This window comes from Herpailurus yagouaroundi, unplaced genomic scaffold, assembly GCF_014898765.1.
Source record: "Herpailurus yagouaroundi ecotype Mexico unplaced genomic scaffold, PumYag 29, whole genome shotgun sequence".
Classification (NCBI taxonomy): domain Eukaryota; kingdom Metazoa; phylum Chordata; class Mammalia; order Carnivora; family Felidae; genus Herpailurus; species Herpailurus yagouaroundi.
In genome coordinates, this window is record NW_024412377.1 from 47833701 (window position 1) to 47857354 (window position 23654).

At 39.8% G+C, this 23654-nt stretch overlaps 1 protein-coding gene across 1 annotated transcript in view; it reads left to right on the forward strand.

Annotated features, from left to right (window-relative positions):
* SGCD (sarcoglycan delta) overlaps nucleotides 1-23654 on the forward strand; it is a 944201-nt gene that overhangs the window by 373472 nt on the left and 547075 nt on the right. The window contains exon 2 of the mRNA XM_040443049.1: nucleotides 7726-7879. The gene's annotated coding sequence lies outside the window, so the exon portion shown is untranslated. The remainder of the gene's footprint in view (nucleotides 1-7725; nucleotides 7880-23654) is intronic.

Below are 23654 nucleotides of genomic sequence, written 5' to 3' on the forward strand. Positions count from 1 at the left end.
TTTTTCTTCTTAGTATCATTATAAACTCACAGATTTAAATATATCTGTGGTATTTTCATTCTTTGCAGTATTAGGATCATTTATGTTCTAATTTTCTCATGTGTAATTTGGATTTCTTATTATGAGTGTTGCTGAGTTCATGGGCTATTTGCATGTTTTTTTTTCTTGTAAACTTCCTGTTGATATCCCTTGCCTATTTTTCTAGACACTTATTAGTATTTTTCTTTTCTATCTTTATAAGGTATTTAGATTGGGAATATTAACTCTTTTATCCTACAAAATGAAAAGATTACCCCTCAAAAACTCACGTAAGCAATATAAGGAGCAAAACATGGGCAGTTTTGATCATAGACAAACATGAGTTCATGACCCATCAGGAAAGACTTTAGGGGTGGTTGGAAGCCCAGAGCCTAGACTCACTCTCCAGGGTTCCAATCCATACTCTGTACTGTGGCACAACTTGCTTGAATACTCTGAGCCTTCTCCTTCTCCATATGCAAAAAGAGAATCCCAATAGCACTGCTTCATTTTGGAGCATTTCTTGAGCAAATGTAAGCTCAGAACAGTGCTGGTACATATGAGCTCAATAGCTAATCATTTCTGAGACTTTGATTACTTAACAAAACCAATGATAATGTGTTATGCTTTTATTAACATCTTGGGGGTTGGGCAATAATTCTGCCCCTCTCATTCTTAGGTGATTTGGGTTTATCCAATGCCTCAGTCATTCCCTAGACTGGCCTTCCCTCTTTGCCACCACAGAATTAGCAAGGAAAAGGTATAACTTGCTTTGGAGATCAATCAGTGAAGGAGATCAAACATAAATGGTTAATATATGTCCACATACAGATATAATGCCTATGCAATGTCTCCATGTTACATTCTTACTCTGTTCCTCAAAGAAAGAAACATGACGCAGATAGATTTGATGTTCTCAATGTCTTGTTCTAGTAGGTAAGGCACGAACGTAATGTTGCACGTAATATTTTTCACCTCCTAAAATCCTTGTAAGAGCTAGTTGAGGTGTTGTTATGCCCTTTTAATAAGAAAATTCATACCACTATGAATTATAACATAAGCACATTATATTAATTCAAACGTACCATCATTGTATTAAAGTTATTCCTCAAAAAGAACGCTTTGAGATATGTATTATGACTTCTGTCTTGCAGATGAAGCACTGAGATGTAAAAAGCATGTCCAAAGATACAGATAGTGGGCAGCTGAGCCAGGAATCAAACCCATGCAGGGATCTGATACTTTCAGCCAGTATGACCTTTGCGGTTTATGGTAACAAGGCAAGACAGTGTCCATGTTTACAGCCTCTTAGAATGACATGTTTTTGCTGAGCACCCTTGAGTGTTCATGGTGTCATAATCTTGTGCATCTAACTTCTATATGTCACCAAAAGAAGGAGATCAGAGACTGGGGTTCCAGGGATGAGGTGATGCTTTCTTATATTTTCTTTACTGTGTTAGTATCTAGAGGTAGATGGAAAGCTGCCACTTAAAATGGCCCCTGGTAACTTAACTACTGGTTCACTGAGGCATGTACTCAAGCTGTGTCTCCATGCTAACACATAAGAGGGGTGTGATAAACTCACCACTGGCTGGGTTTGAGGTGGCTTAGGAAGCCTACTGTCTGGATTTGAGGCCACGTGAGGTACTGTGCTGCCACTGTGAATTTTGTTGGGATCTACAAGGTCGAATGGTCCATAGACGTGTGGAAGTTGATGGAGAGTTTGAATACATGAGTCATGCAAAGAGCAGGTGTATTTAAGGAATCGTATATATACTTGCTATTAGGCTGGGAACAAAGACGGCTTCTCTGGTGACAGTGATACATTTCCTAAAGCAAAGGTGAACCTGTATTTGTAGATAGCGAAAATAGCAAATGTCAGACTGGGAGAAATAGTGGATAGGTGCATATGGAAAGGGGTGAGGGTGGGCATCTATCCTTCGATGAATGTTAAATTTTAAAAGCACATCTTGTGGGCCACCCCTGTTTCTGCCTACAGACTGTCAGTGTCTGACCCTCTTGATGAAGTTGGAGATAAATCATTTGTTAACTAGCCAAAGAAAAATGCAGATGAACAATGAGCCCCAAAGCTAGCAAATTCCTTCAAGTTTCATTATAATGTTCAGTGACATTTCTTCTAGAGTCCCTTTGATTTCACTATTCAATTTTTTTAAATGTTTATTTTGAGAGAGCGAGTGAGCATAGCATGCACATAAGCAGGGGCAGAGACAGAGAATCCCAAGCAGGCTCCATGCTGCCAGCACAGAGCCTGACAACTGGGGCACAATCTCACTAACCGTGAGATCATGACCTGAGCCGAAATCAAGAGCTGGACGCTCAACCGATTGAGCCGCCCAGGCTCTCCTCACCATTCAATGCAAAAGGCTCACCAGGTAAGAAAATGAGGTGTTAATGAGCTGGCAAGAGATCAGGTATCTGAAAGTCGTTAGATATATCCTATTATCCTTAAAATCCAGTGACACAACTATTCTTAATTTATTCCCTAGTAATTTGATGGTTTGGTGTCCAGATTAGGAATAAATAGAAGACTTCCAGATTTAGCCCAAAGGTAGTGATTGCAGTTACAGATGAGCACCCAGATCTCCAAAATATTTTATGTTTCACCGACCCAAAGCTGTTTCAATAAAGTTAGCTGGTAGGAAGTGTAATTAATATTTTAGAAACTGAGTCCACTACCAGTGGTGACTGGGTGCAGGGCATCTGCTGTTCAGGAGGCAACTGTCCCAACATGGGGTGTGACCTCCTCTATGGCTTTGGAAGAAACCTGCCCTCTCCTGTATCTGGGTGCTTTCACTTGGCAGAAACCAAGCCCGGCCAGTCTTCCCACTTAGGTGCTTAGGAGACTGAATTCTTTCCTTGAAGATCAGACTGTGGCATTTCTGAGCATCAAAACTCCCCTGGACCAGATCTAAAATCTAGGAAAGAATCCTTTGTGATTTTCAGTGTATTTGGAGAACCCCGCGAAGCTCCAGGGTTGGTTCTGAGTTAAATCCTGTCACTTTCTAGTTGCGGGATCCCACGCACATTACTTTAATGAGGTCTTCGTATGCAAATGGAGGTAATGAACATGTGACGCATTGCTGGCAAACACGAATGCCACGTGTATGTCTGTGAGGTGCAGCCTTGGACACATACATGGTTTGTGTATAATCACAGTGCTTCTCCTTGAAAGGGAAGTCCTCTAGGGCAGTGCTTCTCCAGTTCCTGGTAAAACCCAGCCTAGTTCATTCGATTTAAATTCACGGTTCATCCCTTCCCCCGGCCCGCTTCCACTCAGAAATCTTATTCAAGATACATAGTTCCTAGTATCTTTATGTCCCTCTCCTACTCTGCCTCGTCCTGCCCTCTCTGGCGAGTGTGTCTGGGTGCATTTGTGTTGTGTTGTACACTCACAGGAATCATTATTAACTCAGCCCAATCATTAGAGAGGTGTGGTTCACACTCTGCCATCAGAACAGCCACTAATTGATGCCTCTTGAAAAATGACATATTCCCTGAAGCATTCAAGGCTGCCCAACAGGCAGAGATTACACCCACCTCTGTGATTAGCACTCTAACCATGCAGACGTTGGTGATTGAAGACACATGTTGTTCTTTCTTGACATTATTCCCTTTGGCAATATTCCTAGTATATCCTTTCTCAGTTTATTTTGCCATATAACAGCATTAATCCCATCACATTCCCGAAGATTTCAAAAACGCTGATTTCTGCAGCTGTGTCCTCTGAGCCCGGTACCTTCTTACCATACCATCCCTGTAGCATTTTGTTAATGAATGGAATGTATACTTGTGGATTTGGTGGCTACTTTTTTCTTTCTTTGCTGCAGGAGGGAAATAAACCAGGATCAACTGAGAAGAGGTGTGTGTGTTAGATGGGGGCTGGGCAGCAAACTAAGGAAATGAGCTTAATTCTTGAGAAAACCAAGAATTAGAGTGTTCTCTATAAAATCAGCAGAAATTAGGCTCTGTATAGCAGGACACTCTGTCACTACTTGAGACAATCCACAGCTTTGGAGGAGTTTGTCCAATCTTCCCGTATCTGGGCAGAAGTTAAGAAATGGGAAAAGACAACAAAAAACTGCTGGAGTAAAAGCTTCATGAGGATAGGAATGAAATCGTTAATCTTCCCTGCCCTTAACAAAGTGCATGGTCAATGTTGTGTGTTCAAAAAACATGTGTTCGTAAATGCATTTCTGGGCAAGTCCTTCAGTGACTTAGTATGGAGTATACGTAACTTGTCCCTGAAGCATCCTAACTTATTATTGGGTTGTAGTGTAGTTAAACCTGAAAAGTAAGTGACATTTTTATGTTGTTACTACCTGCGCATAGTTTCCTAATATCAGTTAGGAAAAAAAAAGGAAGAAAGATGAATCCAGATAGAGACTCAAATTCTCAAAGCAGTCAGCACAATTTTCTTCATAACTCCATGTATCATTGTGCCAAATGATAGCATTGTGTGCCTTCCAAATTGGGTTTCTTGGCTTTGGAATGCAGGAATAATTGTAGACTGTGGCTTTATGATTATCAGCCTAAAAGAATTCTAGGGACAAGATCATCCTCAGATTGCTGGTCATCAGCAAGAGGATAAGAAAAGAACCAGAGAACTTGAGTGTCTCATGTCGCAGATTTCTGCCATCTGCCCTTAGAAAATAGGGGCAGTTGGGGTAAAGCCTTTCCAGAGAAAGTCATCAGGGGCCACAAAAGCAGTTGCGTGTGATGAAAGATGGAGAAGATTAAGACTCTGCAGGCAGGTAGAGAAAAACTTGAAATTTCATGCAGGATGGTGGCCTGCAATCATGCAAAATAGAAATTAAGAGCAACAAATATTGAGTCCTTAGGCCCTGCACAGTAACAGATGATTCACCTATGTTACCTTGTTTGATTTCCACAAACTCTGTATAGAGACAGCTTTTTCTATCCACTCACTTTGACAGAAAAATGATTTTTAGACAGGTGGAGTGTCTTGGTTCAGAGTTCCACAGTGGTGGAAACAGGATGTGAATGCTAGCACTGTCCTGAACCCTAGTTCTTAAATATTGCACCCTGCTTCGTAACCAGTCTTCGACTACTCAGAATGACGAAGCCTTTTACTAATTACAAAGGAAAGCAATCAATTTTGGGGGAGTGAGGACCTCTTTGAAGGGCATGTATTTTAGCTCAGCGAGCATTAGGATCTCAGGAAGGGGAAAGGATCCCACTGAAGACATTCAGTGCGTTGGTGGCCCAACTAGCCTCAGATCCATAGTCCTTTGATCCCTGTCCCACACCTTTTCCCTAAACCTATTTCTCCTCTTGCCTTTATCTAATCTTGGATCCCGTTTCCTCATATTCACTCAAGAAAGGCAGGGACTGAAATTTGAGGGAGGGACAAAAAATAAGTGTAGAGGAAATGCAGTGGAAACTGAGAAAGATGAGGTCAAGGTTAATAGTGAGAATGCTACATAAGGGTGTAAGCAGAGCCATCCCACTATGTGAAATATATTCTCTTGAGTTTCTAGAAAACCTTTGGGCTCTTCAAATATAAAATACATCTTCTGTGTCACCTGCCGGGCTATACTGAACCTATTCCTAATGCCAACACTAATCGGTCCTCATGTAGCTGTGATTACATAGTATCAGGATTACTGGAGACAGATGCTTTTGGTTTAAACCTGGATCAGCCATTTATCATCTGAGTGGCCTTGAGAAGGTTTATGTAACCTTCCTGTTCGTTCGTTCGTTCGTTCGTTCATTCATTCATTCATTCGTTCAAAAATATATGTTGAGCTCCATGTTGGTGCTAGGCTGTACATGAAGTGCTGGAGATCCAGCAGGATACCAGGGATAAAATGTCTTGTCTGCATGGAACTTGTGTGTTACTGGGAAAAGGTAGATAACTGAGTAAACCATGTAGTATATGAGCAGGTCTTTACCAATTTGTAAACAGTGAAGGGGGATGAGGAGATGTTAGGGTTTACTATTACCAGCAATTGTGAGAAGGTCACACTGGAAGGAATATACAAAGTAATGAGGGGAGAAAGAGCCTTCCAGGTAAAGGGAAAGTGCCCAAGTCTGCAGTACAGCTAGAGGAATAGTTGGGAGGCCAAGATGGCTGGAGAGGAGTCAGTGAGGGCGAGGGTAGGAGATAAAGATGGTGGTAACAGAGCTGTGTCACGTGGAGCCTTTTTGGCCGGTATAATGACTTTGACTTTGGTTCTGAGTGAGGTGGAAGGTTTTGAGCAGGGGAGTGTCATGGGCTTACTCAGGGGTCTAGTTGAGAGTGACAGCCATGGCTTGAGCATACCTGCTGTGCAACCTTATAGATCTATAATGATGCCAGGAACCAGAGTGTGAGCGAAGGAGAAGGTAAAGTGGTCAGCTTTTGGATTTATCCTGATGATAAAACCACTGAATTTTGAAGAGAACATGGGGTATGTATGAGAGAGAGGACTCAAGGTTGACTGGCAGGGTTTGCACCTGACCAGCAGGGTGAATAAAATTGCCTTTGAGAAGGAATAAATTAGGAAGAGTGTGAGCCTCACTTTTTTTTATTCAGAGGGTGTTGTGTGGGTAATAGAATCAGGACTTCACTTTGGGCATGTCCTGACATGTCTTTCAGAATTCCAAGCAGAGTTGTTGGATAGTCCGTCGATCAGAGAGTCTGGAGTTCAGCGAAGTACCTGGGCCAGGAGATGATCTCAGAGTTGTCAGGGTATAAATAGTTTCCTGAGCTTTGGAGCTCGGGGATGCCCTTGCTGAGTGAGTTCACAGAGAAGATAGTTTCAGGACTGAGTTCCAAGATGCTCTTATCTTGAACATTGTAAGAGAGGGGACTCACAGAGGTAGCCATGATGGAGTGGCCAGTGATGACAGGCAAGTTTGCTATCTTAAAAGCCAAGGGAGGGAACTGTCTCAAAGTGAAGAAGGGATGCATTGTCCCCTTTTGTCTCATTTTATTTTATTTTATTTTATTTTATTTTATTTTATTTTATTTTATTTTATTTTATTATTTTATTTTATTTTTTTATTTTTTTTTTAATTTTTTTTAACGTTTATTTATTTTTGAGACAGAGAGAGACAGAGCATGAACGGGGAAGGGGCAGAGAGAGAGGGAGACACAGAATCGGAAGCAGGCTCCAGGCTCTGAGCCATCAGCCCAGAGCCCGACGCGGGACTCGAACTCACGGACCGCGATATTGTGACCTGAGCTGAAGTCGGACGCTTAACCGACTGAGCCACCCAGGCGCCCCTTGTCTCATTTTAACATAGACCACAGTGTGAAGCACGTTTGTTTGTTTTTATTCAAGATTTGCTTGATTCACTGGTGCAAATATGCCACCAGTAATGAATTATCTTGGGGAAAAAATCTCTTTTTTAGTTTCCCTATGAAGTGAAATGAGCAAATTTGGTTATTTGTGTCCTAAAAAATCTGCCAGCCTTGATGCAGTGTGACCTTTTCTGCTTTTGTATGATTACTCAAGTCTAATCAAGACTGAATCCATTCAGGTATTATTTGTATTTATGCCAATCAGAATTTAATGTGTCTTCTGTTTAGTCTATTCAAGTCAAATGGTTTAGAATTTAATATCCTTGTTGAAGGTCCAGTTTAGGTTTCATTTATGAATATCTTCTTTCTCTTATGATGTTTTGTGTTTGTTTGTTTTTTTTTTTTTTTTTTTTTTTCTTTTGCTGCTGTTGTTTTTGTAGCCGTGGAAGAAACCTCCATCTTCAGAAGGCAGTACTGGAACCCGTGTGGAGGTTAAGAACACTATCCCGTTGGTGGTGGCCTGAGGAGACTATCTCAACCCCAATGTTGCCCTGAAATTTGTGTTCAAGATTCAGGAAGATTAGGACTGCTAAGGTATGGACCTTTGATCTTGAGATCTATATGTATATATACACATACATTTAAGGATATATACACACACACACACACACACACACACACCCATACACGTATATAGATTTATATATGTGTATATATGTGTGTGCGTGAATATATATATATATATATATATATGTATATATATATATACACACACACACACGCATAGATTTACTGCAAAATATATAAATATATATTTAAGGCAAAAAAATTAAAGATACTTAATCATTTTCATTCTTTTCTCCTCCTCATACCCCATTTCTCTTTCCTTTCTCCTTTCCTCTTTTCGAGCAATGATCTTCTCTCTTGCTACTAACTTTTGGGATGTGGTGGGATGAATAAAGGTACAGTGAGAGAAGCCAAAGTCCACGTGGTCTCCATAATAATGAAGTGACCAGAGGGGAGTGAGACCAGGCACGGGGAGAGGTGTCTGCAGGTGTCTGTGATAGAAAGAAAAGTGAAATGGATCCGGGCGCCTATGTGATAGGACTTCAGGTACAGAGATGAATGAAGAAGGCGTGCTGTGGAATACACTGGTAATTCCTACTTTCAGTGTCCACAGGACACTTTTGGCAAAGCTTTGTATTATTTCTTAAGTTCTTTGGGAGGACCTGCCTTAATATTTATTTTGGATACATACCAATGTTGAGGCAAGTTTGAATAAGGAGATTCCATTTTTTTTATGGTTGCAGTGATAATCACTGTGTACATATACAGGCATATGTGTAATACATATGTATTATATACATATGTATTATATATGTATATTATAATACAATACATATGTATATATATTATATATTATAACACATATATATTATAATACATATATACTATATATATAGTGTGTATATATATATATAATTTGTGGAGTGGTGTGTAAACTCTCTCTCTCTCTCTCTCTCTCTCATTCTCTCTCTCCCTGGGTGGTGAGAGAGGAACAGATGGAGGGAGGAGAGAGAGAAACCTACAGAAACTACCATTAATGGCGCGTTTACTGTGTTAGGCATTGTTCTGTAAGCTCGGGGGGAAAATCACAAGTATAAGTGATAACAGCCATCTGGAATAGGGATTTCTGTTCTGGGAAAACAAAAGAACTATAAGTAAAAAGGTTTTCTGAGACTCTGTACCACGGAAGGGCCAATGGGCAGACACTCTCAGACATATTGAAGTTTACATCTCTATGCTCACTACTGTAGAGAATAGTAGTACAGCACACACAGCTGGGTAAGCCCTGTGGAAATGTGGTTTAACAGCCTGGGGCCACATGACATGTCTAAGAGAAACTGGAGAACATCTCCGACAATTCCATTGATAACTCATTGCTGTCATTTTAATTGCCTTCAAAGACAAAACCCTCATACCCCAAAGGCTTTGGAAATGGGGAGAACAGTTGTAGCTAAGGTGTTGGTTGGTTCCCTTCTCTGGCACAGAGGACTCCCATAGGTCAACAGCTGGGCAAGGTAGAGTTCTAGAGCTGATGAAAATTGAACACGTTCCAGCCTTAGGCCTGCTTTCATTGTATCTTCGACTTTCTCACTGCTGAAAGAAACGTGGTAGATACTTTGCGTTGATTCTGAAAAGACCTTCTTTTAAGGAGGAAGTACATTTACTTTCTCTCCAGTTTTCGTAAAATCCTCCAAGGCCCGTGCAGAAATGATTAAGCTCTGATGCTCACGCTGCTCACAACACCTCTGAAAAGAGTGCTGAGGGGCTGGTGACAGTGGGAGGGTGGCATTTGAAACTCCTCTCTTCCCTTTATTCGGGGGATTTGTTATTTTTTTCAAAGAAGGAAAAATAATTTATCTCCTTCACAAAGGGCACCTTCAAAGCAGTTCACATCTAAATATTATTTATGAATTAATTTCCCATTAACATGGTTCCAAAGGCTAACTACGTAATTGAACAATCAGAAAAAGAAGTAGCATCCCTTTGGGTTCTTGCACAAATCCCAACATTCTGCCTAAGAGATGCATCATTGTGGTATGGCCCTCTGCTCGCATGTGCTTGATCTGTTGGAAAGAAAAGCTCAAAAAGCTGTTCTGTGCTAGTCATAAAAATCTAGAGAAGCGTGGGGGTTTGGGTTGGGGTTTTGATGACTGAGTTCTTTGAGTGTGTTGATCTTTAATTCCGAACCTGCCTCTGTTCTGTCAGGAATATTCACCTAGACGCTAACCACTTAAAACATATATTCAGAGAAAGTTTTAAAGGACTTGGCCATAAAAATGTTCCTGGTTCAGAGACCAATCAACTCTTCAGGGGAAAATAAAACTTTCTCTGATTGTTGGCGGAGGCCACAGGGAGAAGAATGCGCTTTGCGGTGCGGGGACATCACGGGGCTAGATTCAGCTGTAGCGTGCGCAGGTATGTGCGTGCCCCTGCTCACAGACCAAAATTGAATTTCCAGGAAGGAAGGAGGAAATGAGGCAGTGTTGGTACATCAATCTACCATAATGTTTCCTGGCTCCCATGCTCCAGTGCGTTCGGCAGATTTTTCAGATGTCTTTTCAAGTGAAGACAGTGTAAATTAGTGGCTGTGGTCACACACTTTAGAAAAGGCAAATCAAGCTTCTGTATGAACATTAGGAAAGCCATTTAATTTTTTTTTGAAACCAATGCTGCTCAAAGTGCAGCCCAGACACCAGCAGCATCCACGTCACCTAAGCTTGTGAGCCATGCAAATTCTCAGGCCTTTCCCTAGACTTACTAAATCAGAACATCTTAAAGTGAGGTCCAGGAATCTATGTTTAAATAAGTCTTCAAGATAATTCATATGTCTTGCTAAAATTTGAAAACCACTGCTAACCCTGTTCCTTGAACTCTGAAAAAAGAGTTTTAGAAAATCTTGGGTCTAAAAACTGGGACACTCTCAGAAAATTGGTACACCTAAGTGTATGTGTATATGTGTATGTAAGCACTCACACACATGTATTTATAAATACATCCATATGGCATTGAAAGAGAGAATAAAACCTTTCTCAAATGCCAAAAGCAAAGTGTACTGGGCTTTAATTATTGCATCTGACATAAGGAAAAGTTAAAAAATTGATAATAATAAAAAGTAATGTTAGATTGGCTGCCATTGTAAACAAATGGATCAGTGGACCAGAGTTCTACATTAGACCCACACATGTGCAATCAGCTGGCCTTCAACAAGAGCACCACATGAGTTCAGTGGGATAAGAAAACTGCTTTAAGAAATAGTGCTGGAATACCTGGATATTTACTTGAAAAAATAAAGAATCTAAACCCCCACCTAGTCCCGTACATAAAAAGCAACTTGAGTCAAATTGCATACTGAACAATGAAAGCTGAAACAACAAAGATAGTAGAAGAAAAGTGAAAATACCTTTCTAACTTCAGAAGGCAGGTTTTCTTTTTTAAAGGACACAAAAGCACAAGCCATAAGAGGGAAAAAATACACTGAACTTCATGAAAACTAAAAACATCTATTCACTGAAAAAAAACTAAGAAAATAAAGAGATGCCCCACAAGACTGGGAGAGCATATTTGTAACACATATATCTAACATGTACATAAAAAGCATACAAAAAAGATATAGAATGGCCAATGAACAGAAGCGATGGCATCTGACATAACGTGTCATCAGGGCGATGCAAATTAAAAACGTAAGATCCCACTACATACCTGTCAGAATGGCTAAGATTCAAGGCGTGCCAACACCAAAACTTAATCAGTCTTGACAAATGTTTTTCAAGACACAGAACCTTCTGCCACTGCAGAAATTTCCCTCATGTATGAGCCACTGGAGCTCTCATATGTAAAATGTTCCAACCACTTGGAAGAATCATCTGGCAGTTTCTTAGAAAGTTACACAACTGTCTTCCCGGAGCGCCAGATATTCTAGTCCTAGATATTTATTCAAGAGGCTTGAACACCTTTGTTGACACCTGTTAATAGCAGCGTTTTTAAATAATAATTTCATGCTGAAATTGACTCAGATGTCCACCAACAGGAAAATGGATCAGCTCTGGTATATTTGGAAAATGAAATGCTATTTAGCGATAAAAAGGAACATTCTACAGATAAACATAATAACATGAATGGATCTCAAAAATAGCATGATTAAAATTAGTTAAATAACAAAAAATACTTACTTTAGGATTTATGTGAAATTGTAGAATGATCAGAACTCACCAATGATAGAAATTGTTCAGTGCTCAGTTCTGGTGTGATATGATTACCTACCTAATTTAGAATGGTACCTGAGGGAAATTTCTGGAATGACAGAAAGGTTCTGTGTCTTGACAAACATTTATCAAAACTGATTAAATGGCACATTCACTAAGCGTTTCATTATAGGTAAATCATGTACGTAAAAATGCATAAAATATTGTTTTTAAACTCCCATTTATTTTTTTTTATTTTTTATTTTTAACGTTTATTTACTTTTGAGACAGAGAGAGACAGAGCATGAACAGGGAAGGGGCAGAGAGAGAGGGAGACACAGAATCTGAAACAGGCTCCAGGCTCTGAGCTGTCAGCACAGAGCCCAACGTGGGGCTCGAACTCACGGACCGTGAGATCATGACCTGAGCCAAAGTCGGACGCTTTTTTTGGTAGAGTTGCAGTGACGATTAAGTGAAATCATGCTTGTAAAGTGCTAGTATGTGTTGGTTTCTTTTAATCTATATGAATATGAAGCTGCTGTTTTTGGTTTAAAGATCGCATGAGCCATGACCCTCCTGAGTAAGAGAATTAGCATTACCTTCCGTTTACTGTGGCCTCTCTGAGTCAGGGTGTATATTCCTGTGTATACTTAACTAAAGCTGAAAGCAAACTACTGTCGTTTTCTAACAACTGGATCATTTGAATTATAAAAATTGAGAAACTCTGGAAAAAGTTGATCCTGGTGTCAGAAAAAAAAGTTTAAATAGTATGTAGGAAATTGTATTGAGGGAATGCTGTCATTAAATGTGCATGTTACAGTTTGTCTGTCCAGAGTGATTGAAAGGGAATCTGAAGCTTAACATGGCTAATGGATATCAGCAAGGTTAATTATCTTGGGAACACTGAAGAGCTGAATTTCTCTGTGTACGTCTCTGATTTGTGGTACTGTCATATTATTATTTCTTGTGTGTGACACTTGGACATCAGTCTGTATTTTAGCTGTGCTCTTGAAAGTCTCAATTTCCATGGTCAAATTTAAAATCCAGACATACTACAAATAGGTGCAAGCTAACAGTGCTTTTCCTACAAAATACAAATTAGTTTATTACCACCTGCCTAAGTCAGTAGAAAATCTCTACACACTTCTGAAAGATGTTATGAAAGGGAAATTTAAAACTGCTTTTGAGGATAGTTTTTTGTCATTGTTTCTGATTGTCACCACTAAGTGTGGGAAGGTGGGTGGCTTAGGAAAACTCTTCAGAAATTGTCAGGGTGTGTGTGATGTGTGTGTGTTTGTGTCTGTGTGTGTACAAACATGTATTTCCCTTTTGGAATATTTTTCCCCAATAAATTCTTATGCCGGTTTTTGTACAAGTGTGAGTATTGATGTGGATCACTTGGGCACTTACCTGTTTCCTTCAGAAGTGGAAATGGTGGTTTCTGTATTTTGTGTGCCTCCCAGCACATTAGCAGAAAGGTGGCTAACTTATCAAGTCTTCTGACGGCCCTTCTCATGGTTTGCTTCAGCTCTCATTGGATTGCCCTTAACATTCATCACGCATCAACGTTTCATCTCTGGTAATAAACATCTTGCTGTCAGAAATGAAAGCATTCGCAGAGATACTTCCTTGTGAAAGAAAGAGCATCTTGCTGGAGAGCCCACAGTGTTGCTTTCTGAAGCTGGCTTTATTTCTTTAAGCAATTTATGCCAACCACATTCTTGAGCAGAGGCGTCCTGCCGAGTTTGCTACTTGGTAGCAAACCTACCCACTGGTAGGACACCTACCCACTTTTGCGGTTGGTTCTCAGTTTCCTCATATGGAAAATGGGGGTTCAGATCACACAAGCCTAAGGATATTCTCAATTTCAGTAAGTAGTCCAGTTTCACTTTAAATAAATGAGTAATTAATGGTATCACAGCTACATACTCTGGACATGTTTGACACCTGTCTGTAAGGCTCAATTCAAAGATGGAATATGAAGGTCCAAACAGCTGGAGACGAAGAAATTTAAAACTTCTTCACCAAACTTCTTGTTGAATTTTGTTTTTGTGTAAATTGTTACACATTTTTACTAGGTTCATTTAAACTAAACAAAACGGTTCAACCGTTCTCCCACCTCTCACTCCCTGCCTCTTGCAATCGCCAATCTGTTCTCCATGAGCTTGGGTGGTGGTGGTGGTGGTGGTTGTTATTTTTTAAGTGAGATTATGCAACGTTTGTCTTTCTCTGCCTCACTCATTTTCATTTGGTATAATGCCCTCAGTCTCTATTCACATTGTTGCAAATGACAAAATGTTATTCTTTTATATGGCTGAGTGATGTTCCAGTATGTATTGCTACCATAGCTTCTTCATCTGTGTATCCACCGACACTTGGGTTGTTTCCTTATCTTGACTATTGGAAATAATGCTGCAGTGAACATGGGGGGTGCACATGTCTTTTGCAATTATCTGGTTTTCTTCAGATAGACTCAGAAGTAGAATTGTTGGATCATAGGGTATTTCTTTTTTTATTTACTTTTTTAATGCTTATTTATTTTTGAGAGAGTGAGGGAGCATGCAAGGGGCAGAGAGAGAGGGAGACATAGCATCTGAAGCAGGCTCTATGCTATCAGCCCAGAGCCCAATGCGGGGCCTCGATCCTATGATCTGTGAGATCATGACCTGAGCTGAAACCAAGAGTCGGCTGTTTAACTGACTGAGCCACTCAGGTGCCCTGGTATTTCTATTTTTAATTGTTTGAGCAATTTCCATACTGTTTTCCATATAGTTTGGACCAGTTTGCATTTCCATCAATAGTGCACAAAGGTTATCTTTTTTCCACATCCTCACCAATGCTTGATGTATCTTGTCTTTTTGGTAATAAGCATTCCAACAGATGGGAGGTGGTGTCATCTTGTGGTTTTGATTTGTATTTCCCTGATGATTAGTGACCTTGAGGATGTTTTTATGCCCCCGTTGGGCATCTAGGTCTTTGGAAGAATGTTTATTCAGATCAGCCCATTTTTTAAATGAGATTTTTTGTGTGTTTGCTGTTGATTTGTAGAGGGTTTTTTTTTTTTAAATCTCTTTTGAATATTAGTCCCATGTCAGTCACATGATATGTAATGATTTTCTCCCATTCAGCCTGTTGCCTTTTTATTTTGTTGATGGTTTCTTTGCTATGTAGGAGATTGTTAATTTGATGTCATCGTACTTGTTTGTTTTGCTTTTGCTGCACTTGTTCTTGGCGTTAGTTTTGAAAACATCCTCACCGAGCTCTATGTCAAGGTGTCTTTTGGGTGGCAGTCAAAGAATTGGGGCTCCAGACTAGTACCTAAGCTCCTTCCCGGGAGATACTGGCAAGCTGGAGCGAGCAAGAGGCTACCAAGACAGTGTCCACAGCTTATGTTGTTTGAGAGGAACTCCCTAGGCCACTCAGTTGTGCCAAACCTGAAGTCTGCCTCTGCATCTGAAGCTCCATAACAAGGAAAACCGCCTCCTTCACAACAAGACTAGTGGCTATGCCTCAGTCCACTCTGCACTGCCCTGGGAGCAGTAGCCTACCAAGAACCGTCTTGCTGATTACTATAGTCTTGTGGGACTTAGGGATGCAAGCCCCTCCGACCGCTAGGACCAGTGATCAAGGGGAGTCTCCTGGGTGTTAGCTGAAAAAAACCGGCACTACATGCGTACAGATCTCTCCCCTTCCATAGATGTGTTCTGGAACACAACAAGGTGAGCGTGAAGATTGTGCCCACCCTTCAAGGTCTGTGGAAGGCCTTGATGTGAGTTTAATTAGAAGCCTGTTCCTCAGACCACAGTCATGATGATTAGCAGTAGACCTCCACAGAAAAGACCAGGTTGATGGGTCTGGTGCCTCTTGGTGTGCCCTGGGGGTGGCAGCTGTTTAAGAGCTCTTTCTCTGTTGGTTACAGTCCTTGGGGACCTCTAAGCATAAGCCCTACTAGCCACAAGGTAGGCAATGTAGAGGGGCCCCCTGGCAGCAGTCACACAAATTAGGGTGCCGGAAGGGGTTATGAGCTCCTTTCTGGGTGATGCAAATTATATTCTTATGTGACCAGGAATACAAGCTCCCCATGGCATCCAGTGCTAGACAATCTATCCCCTGAGCAGCAGCTGCCAAAATCAGGGCACCAGCTGCATGAAAAAGCTCCCTTCTGGGTGCTCTAGCACAGCAAAGGGAGAGCATAAAGATGGGAACCTTCCAGTCTCAATCCACAGAGCGTTTTCCAGCACGTCTCAGACATGTGTGTTAAACTAGATGTCTGCCCTCCAGTCCAAGGTTTTAGTATAAGCAGGTAAGCCTCCTTCACTTGAAGTCCAGGTGCCATCAGCTGCCTCTGAGTTGGGCCCTGGGGAAAGTGAGTCAGAGCCCACTTTGTGGCCCTTTAAGAGATGTTTCTCAGATGCTACTCTCTTGAGAGTCTCTAGATATGAGTCGTGTTGGATTTCAAAACGACATGTTTTTGGCTTGACTCTTGAGTGCATGTCTTGAAAGTTGATGTGCATGATGGAGAGTTTGAATCCTTTGCTCCTCAGGGAGAAGCTTTGGGTTTTGGGTTAGCTTCCAGTGCCAGGGATGGCGTTGATGGTGAGATAGTGTCTCAGCATCTCTGACCGACTTTCACTTAGTTTTCTTCTCATTTTCCTGATGTACAGTCATTACTCAGCCAGGCTGTAGGTATTTTAAGAGGAAATTGTTTCGTATGTAGCTGTAGACTCCATGTGTTCATGGCAGGACCTTCAGAATCTTCCTGTGTCACCATCTTGAATGGGAACCTACTTGTTGAATTTTTGCTCTCACTGTATACCCTGAGATGTTAGAATACCATTCAGAAAGTCTTCTTTGGGATATTTTACAGAGGGGGAAATTGAGGAACCAAGATATTAAGTAACTTTCTGGAAACCATCCTGGTAGAATAAGAAACTCTCTGATCTTTGGGTTAGGCCCCTAAAATGTGCGATGGGCCCAACTCCATTCACAGAATGTTTCATCCTGCCCTGAAGCTTACCCATTACAAGAAACCTGCTTCACTTCTCTTTGATTCTGCTTCCCAATGTGGTAGCACCTTTTTGCCTGTATGTTTTGTTTCTAATTCAAAGAGCTACTGTTTTAGGAATAGTCTCCTTTTGACAGTTGCTGAGGAAAAGATGTGTGTTTCTCCCCTTGAGCATGATGTTTTGCAGTCTTTCTGTTTACTTGAGCTGAATTTTACCCAAGGCCTTTGAAACTAACAAAATCTGAGTGGTTGCCGTGTTCAGAATCTTGTACAGATTGAGGTCTCCTTTGCCAGGTGAAAACACCTACACAAGCCCACCATTCTCACCAACAATGACAATGACAAAATGGCCCTTTTAACTTTTCTTGCAACTGGGCACGGTGTTTTTATAACTATGCAAATATAACCTAGGTTAGGAATCTACGAACTGCAAATTCGCAACTACTGATGATCTTTCTTCTCAGAAAGACTTTCTCTTCCACTTGCTTCTTCTTCCCCTTTGCTGCTAAAACTACCCCCCACTTTGCCATTTCTTTTTCATGACAGTTTTTCAAATGTTCACACCAGCATTTTCTTGATCTTGAGCTTGAGTTGCAAAGGCGATCTGTGCCTATCCCATGTTTGTTGTGAGGATCAGATGGGAATAATTGTGAAAATACTTTGAAAATCCCCCCTGAAGAACTGTCCAAAGACCTTGATGTGCAATACACAATCTTCCTGCTCGATTCTGTCTGTGCAGCAGCTCTTTCTACTGTTCGCTCACCCTCTCTCTACCCCCAGCCTTTGCACCTGCTGCAGTGACCTTCTCCATTTTTCTAGAAATGTGCTCTGTCTTTTTAAACCACCACTTCTTTGTACCTACTGATCCTTTTGCCCATAGTGGCCATCCCTACTCCCCCACCAAAAAAAAAAAAAAAAAATCTGAAATGTTACTCATTTTTTAAGATCCAATTCACTGGAAGCCTTCTGGGACTCCCCTGAGCCATGTGTCAGTTCTCTGATTTCTTGGCACTTTATTTCAAGCCTTCATTATCACTGTTAGGATGAAAGAGGTCACTGTGCTTGTGTTTGGAAATCAGTCTCCTTCAGTGGAATCCATCCTTGCTTTTCTGAATGTATCTGCGGCTTCCCAACTCTTCCCATAAAATGGTGAGTACTTAACAGGCATGGGAATGGATAGAGGGTGCTTAAGTATATCATAGAATGGATTCAGTTTAAACATAGGTCAGTTTCTCCTGGCTGATTGGTTACTTTTGGATTGCTAAATTTTCTTTTTGGTTCTTTTCTATTTTTGTTGTTGGTTTCTATCTACTTCTGATTTTTCCATCCATATAATCTTTTTTGGAGGTCTTCTATTATTTTCTTTCTAGCTACACTACCGACTCTGATTATTTGTCTCTCTTGCACAGCACTATGCATGGCAGCCTTTCTCAAGTCTTCACTCTGACTACAGGATTGGTGCCCATGTTGCATGTGCTCCAACTGTCCTTTCCTGTGCCCTGTGCAAACATCACTCACCAATCCCAGCTCAGAGCCCTAGAATACTACATCACTCCAGAAAACAACTGATCGTAGCATGGAAAAACAAAAACCTATTTGCCAGTTCTGGACTGGGAGATTTCCTTTCCAGAGCTTCCATTTACTCTTTGCAAGGTTGGGACCTAGTTGCTTAAAGACCGAATGCATTTAATTACTCCTTGCCTTCCATGTATCTAAACCATAGCTCCTTCCTTGAGAGATTATAGGTTTTAGGATTTGGGAAAAGTTTAACAAGCTGTCAATTTGCTCCATTGGACTTGAGAAGCCAAGAAGCACTTGTGCAACATTTGGAATATCTGAAGAGCTGTTTCTGTAGTTTGAATTTGATAGAAATCAATGTTAATGTCCCTGGAGATTATTCAGGTTTTTGAAGAAAAATTACTCTTTTAACAGAGGGTTTTCAAAATATTTTAGACTCATGAGGCTAGATTTAGTGGTAGAGACCTCTTGATTGTGTTTTCTGACAGGTGATGGTCTCATCTGCAAATAACATTTTGATGTCATTATTGTGGGTCTAACAAAGAGTATAGGGAAGTCTGATGAAAAATTGATTTATAACTATAATAAAGCTGATAAAAGCTCCCTTCCCCAGAAACAGAAATATAATCCTTTCATTGTAGTCACTAATTTTCTGACATCTTTCTTCAATCACATTACCTTCTATCCATGACTATGATTAAGCCACAAAATTTCATCCCCCAAACAATGACCACATGTAAATATAGATGGTGCTTATGTAATTTCAGGATGTGTTTGTATCCACTTAACCCCATCAATGGATTAAAAGTTCAGAACTCAACCTATATTTATGTAGAAGGTGTTCTCACCCTAGGTAATTAGTTTGTGGCTTTAATCTCCTCCTCCTTTAGGAGTGAAAATACACACATAAAATAGAAAGAGAGGCCAAGTTCCCATAAAAGCAAGTATGTGACCTATAGGAGGGATAATAAACATAGAAAGCCACCAGAAGTAATCTTTGGCATTTAATGATATTCACAACATTGATATCTAGGGTTTTACTGGAAGCTGTAGGATTGAACTCAAGCAAATGTGTCTGCTTCCCTCTATATAGTTAAACCCCAATTGGGAAAAAGGATGGGAGAAGGGATAAACAGTATATAAAACTTCAAAATATCTTTGGAAGATTTGTAAAGGAAATGCAGTGTTTTGATATATAAAACATAGCTCAGTAAAGATATCAGAGGAAAACGCTCAGTAGAGCTCTAAAAATGGGAAATACGCCAAAGTACAGGCATAAAGGAGGAAAGAAGGGAAAAGAAGGGCATAATTAAAAATCTGCCTATGGTGTGAATTTTGGTTTTTCTCTTCTCTATTGCTTCTCATTAACAGAGCTGATAAAATCATTTTAACCTTAAGCAAAACAAACTGGAAAGGATCCTTTCTGAAGACACTGAGTGAGCTTCCTATTTAGAGCTCTTCAATTGGATGGGTGTCCTAGGAAGGAACCTTTAAGGTCCTAGGAAGGTTTAAGGTTTTGCCTTAAACCTTTCAAGGGCATCCTAAGCCTGAGATGAATTTCCTGCTTGTCCAGCTTTGAGGAAACCCAGGCAGTGCTGTGGCTCTGTCATACCCATAGAATGGCCAGCCAGGTAGCCATCTTATTCATGGGTAGAATCTAGTAGTAAGACATGAACATAAAAGAGTGCTATAGACTATGTACATTACACTTACCTCAATTCAATTATGTGTGGTCAGAATATTGAGAAAAATAATTTAACCGTTCTTCTCAATGAGAGCATGTTCTAGGCTGACCGTGAGATGGGGCACATATTTGCTAATTTATTAAATCTCACTTCTTTCATGATTTTATTTATTTTTTAATGTTTATTTATTTTGAGAGAGGGAGAGAGCATGTACAGGGGAGGGTCAGGGAGATAGTGAGAGACAGAGAGAGAGAATCCCAAGCAGGTTCCCTCCTGTCAGCTCAGAGCCTGAGCGGAGCTCCATCTCACATACCACAAGATCATGACCTGAGCCAAATCAAGAGTCAGATGCTTAACCAACTAAGCCACCCAGGTACCTTTCATGGTTTTCAGAGGGTGGCCATCTCCCTGTATTGAATATAACTCGACTTCTAAAAATACATAAGGAAATTATTTCATATTGTGTTCAATTTGATTTCTTCCCTAGAGGAAGACCTTTGTGATATATTTATTGTGAAATATTAGACACTTTTCTACTGGTTCCAAGGGTTATTTTCACTGTAAATGAATTTTGCTTCAAATACGGGTTCTGTATTCTAACCCTTATGTAAGATGACTACACTGTAAAACAGAGGAAAGGTTATATATAATAAAATAGTTAACTCACTCTCCCCATTCCTTTTTTAAAATCTGTTTTCCTGAGATAACATATTGTAAGTGAATAGTTTGGATTTTGAACATACACATTCCTATAACCACAGCCACAATCAAGATGTTGAAATATTTGTATCACTAGAAAGTTTCATCAGTCCTGATGTTTCCCTGTTCATGTTTCTGAGGCAACAGTAATCTCCACCTTCAGTATTTCTTAAAAATGGCCATTTATGCAATATTCACTTGTCTCTTGCTTCTTTCATTCAGTGTGATGATTTGGGGAAATACTCATGTTTGTAGGTGTATTAGTAGATTGTTCACTGTTATTTCTCATCAGTATCATTGTATGAATATATCCTATCTTGTTCTTTCTTTGATAGATGTCTGGGCTGATATCAGTTTGGAAATATTAGGAATCAGGTTCTTATGAACATTTGTGAACCAATCTTGGGAGATAAATCTTAATTTCGTAGGGTAAATATAAAGGAATGAATTGCTAAGTCATGGGATACATGTATATTTACTTTTATGAGGAACCACCAAATTGTTCTTCAAAGTACTTCACTCCCACTTTTTATTCTCACAAGAGATGCGTGAGATCCAGTTGTTCTGTCGGCTAACAATCGTATTCTTAGCCTTGTTAATTTTAACTGTTCTAGTTAACGTGAAATGATACCTCCTTTTAACTTGCGTTTCTGTGTTGACTAATAATGTTAAGCACTTAAGCTTCTGCTTCTTGGTCATTTGTATCTCTTTTGTAAAGGGTCTGTCAAAGCCTTTCGTCCAGTTTTTAATTGCATTGTCTTTTTAATTATAAGAATTCTTTATTTTTTTACATTTTATTTTTTAGAGAGAGTGTGTGAGTGGGGGAGGGACAGGGAAGAGGGAGTGACTGAGAGAGAGAGAGAGAGAGAGAGAGAGAGAGAGAATGAATATATCTCAAGCAGGCTTCATGCTCAGCTCAGGCAAATGTGGGGCTCCATCCCAGGACCCTGGGACCATGACCTCAGCTGAAATCAAAAGTTGGGAGCTCAACTGACTGAGCCACTCAGGTGCTCATAGTTGTAGGAATTCTTCAAATGGTCTGGATATAAATTCTGTGTCTTTTATATTCTGCAGATAGGTTCTTTCAGTTTGTTACTTTTCATTTTCTTTGTGGTGTCTTCTGAAGGGCAGGAGTTTTTCATTTGGATGAAGTGTCCGTTTATTCACATTTTCATTTTATGGTTTCTGCTTCTTATGTCCTACCTATGAAATCTTGGCCTGACTTAAAAACACTAAGATATTCTTCTAAGTTTTCTTCTAGAAGTTTTATGGCTCTAGCTTTTACGTTTAGGGCCGTGGAATGAATTTGTGCATTTTGGGTATTTCTAGTTTCAAATCCAATGCAGTAGCTTACAGGTTCATCAACATTTGGCTAGTTTCTCCTGGTCAAACAAAGGCTACCCTTCTCTAGGAGACTTGTTGCTCTGATCCCCCTTCCTCCAACCTCTCACGTATGAAATCATTCTCTGGAGTTTGATTCTTTTAGAGCTCTTTGAATCCATAGCTCTTCAGTGAAGATCTTTAAAGAAAGGTTTATCTGGCTAGTTCATGTAGTTGTAGCAGGGGTGACATTGAATTATGCTTTTTGATATCGTAACTATAAGTGAAACTTCATTTTTGTATTTTTAAACAAAAAACTGACAATCACACTAATGAAGAAAACCACTTGTAAAGGAGAAATCATGAAAGAAGGACAAAAGTTAACAAAGGTTACTACTAAAATGTGTAACCATTGCAAAAATAGATAATGTGAGGAACAAAAGAGTGTATTTAAAACCTTCTTATCTTTATCCTTAAAAATAGTAAAAAAAAAAAAAAATCCGTTCATAAAATAAGTACTATCTCTTGTAAATTAAGTTAAAGGGTTGTGAAATAAAGTATAGATCTAAGACCTAGAAAAGAGAATATTTAGTGGAAATCAAGAGTCAAATATTGTAGATAAATCCCATTGAAGAATCACCAAAGACACCAGATAAATTTGGGAGGTGGGGCTATTTGATTATCAAAATTTTTAAATATTAAGTGAGGCAATAGGTTGAATTTACACATCATAAACCAGTGACCTAAATGGGAATTAAACACAAGGTCCTGATGTGTATCAGATTCAATTTTCAAAATTCTAAGAATAAAAGAATCTTAAAAGTTTCTGGATGGGGGAAAAAACTTATACAAAAGGTACTATTTTTAAAATGCTATCAAACTTCTCATCAACAACACTAGAATCAGGAAGACATTGGATAGTTTCTTATATTTCTGAGAAAAAACTCTTTTGAATCTAGAATTCAGTTCTAAACCAAATTATAAGTGAGAACAATGTCAAGGAATTAAAAAAAATTAAAAACATCAAGGTATATAGACCTCTCATTTACCCTTTCTGGATATATTTATGTGAATTTACCATGGAAATTTAATATTTCTGAAGATACCAAGAAATGGTGAAACTAAAGCCAAAAACCCTTCAAAAAGTGGAAGATAAGGCAGTACAGCAGGTATGGAAAGTACTTGGTCAAAACTGGAGAAATCAGGAACTCTAAGAAGGATATCTTCAAGAAGAAAGTTGGAGCAGATTACTATGAAGAGAGTTTTGCCGGTGAATCAAGTGATGTGATGGGAAGGAGAGCGTGTGGGTCTTCAAAGAAAAGGCAGACATTTGGAAATAAGTCTCAACAAGAACAATGGCAAGAACTATATGAGGAGACCATGGCCCAAATAAG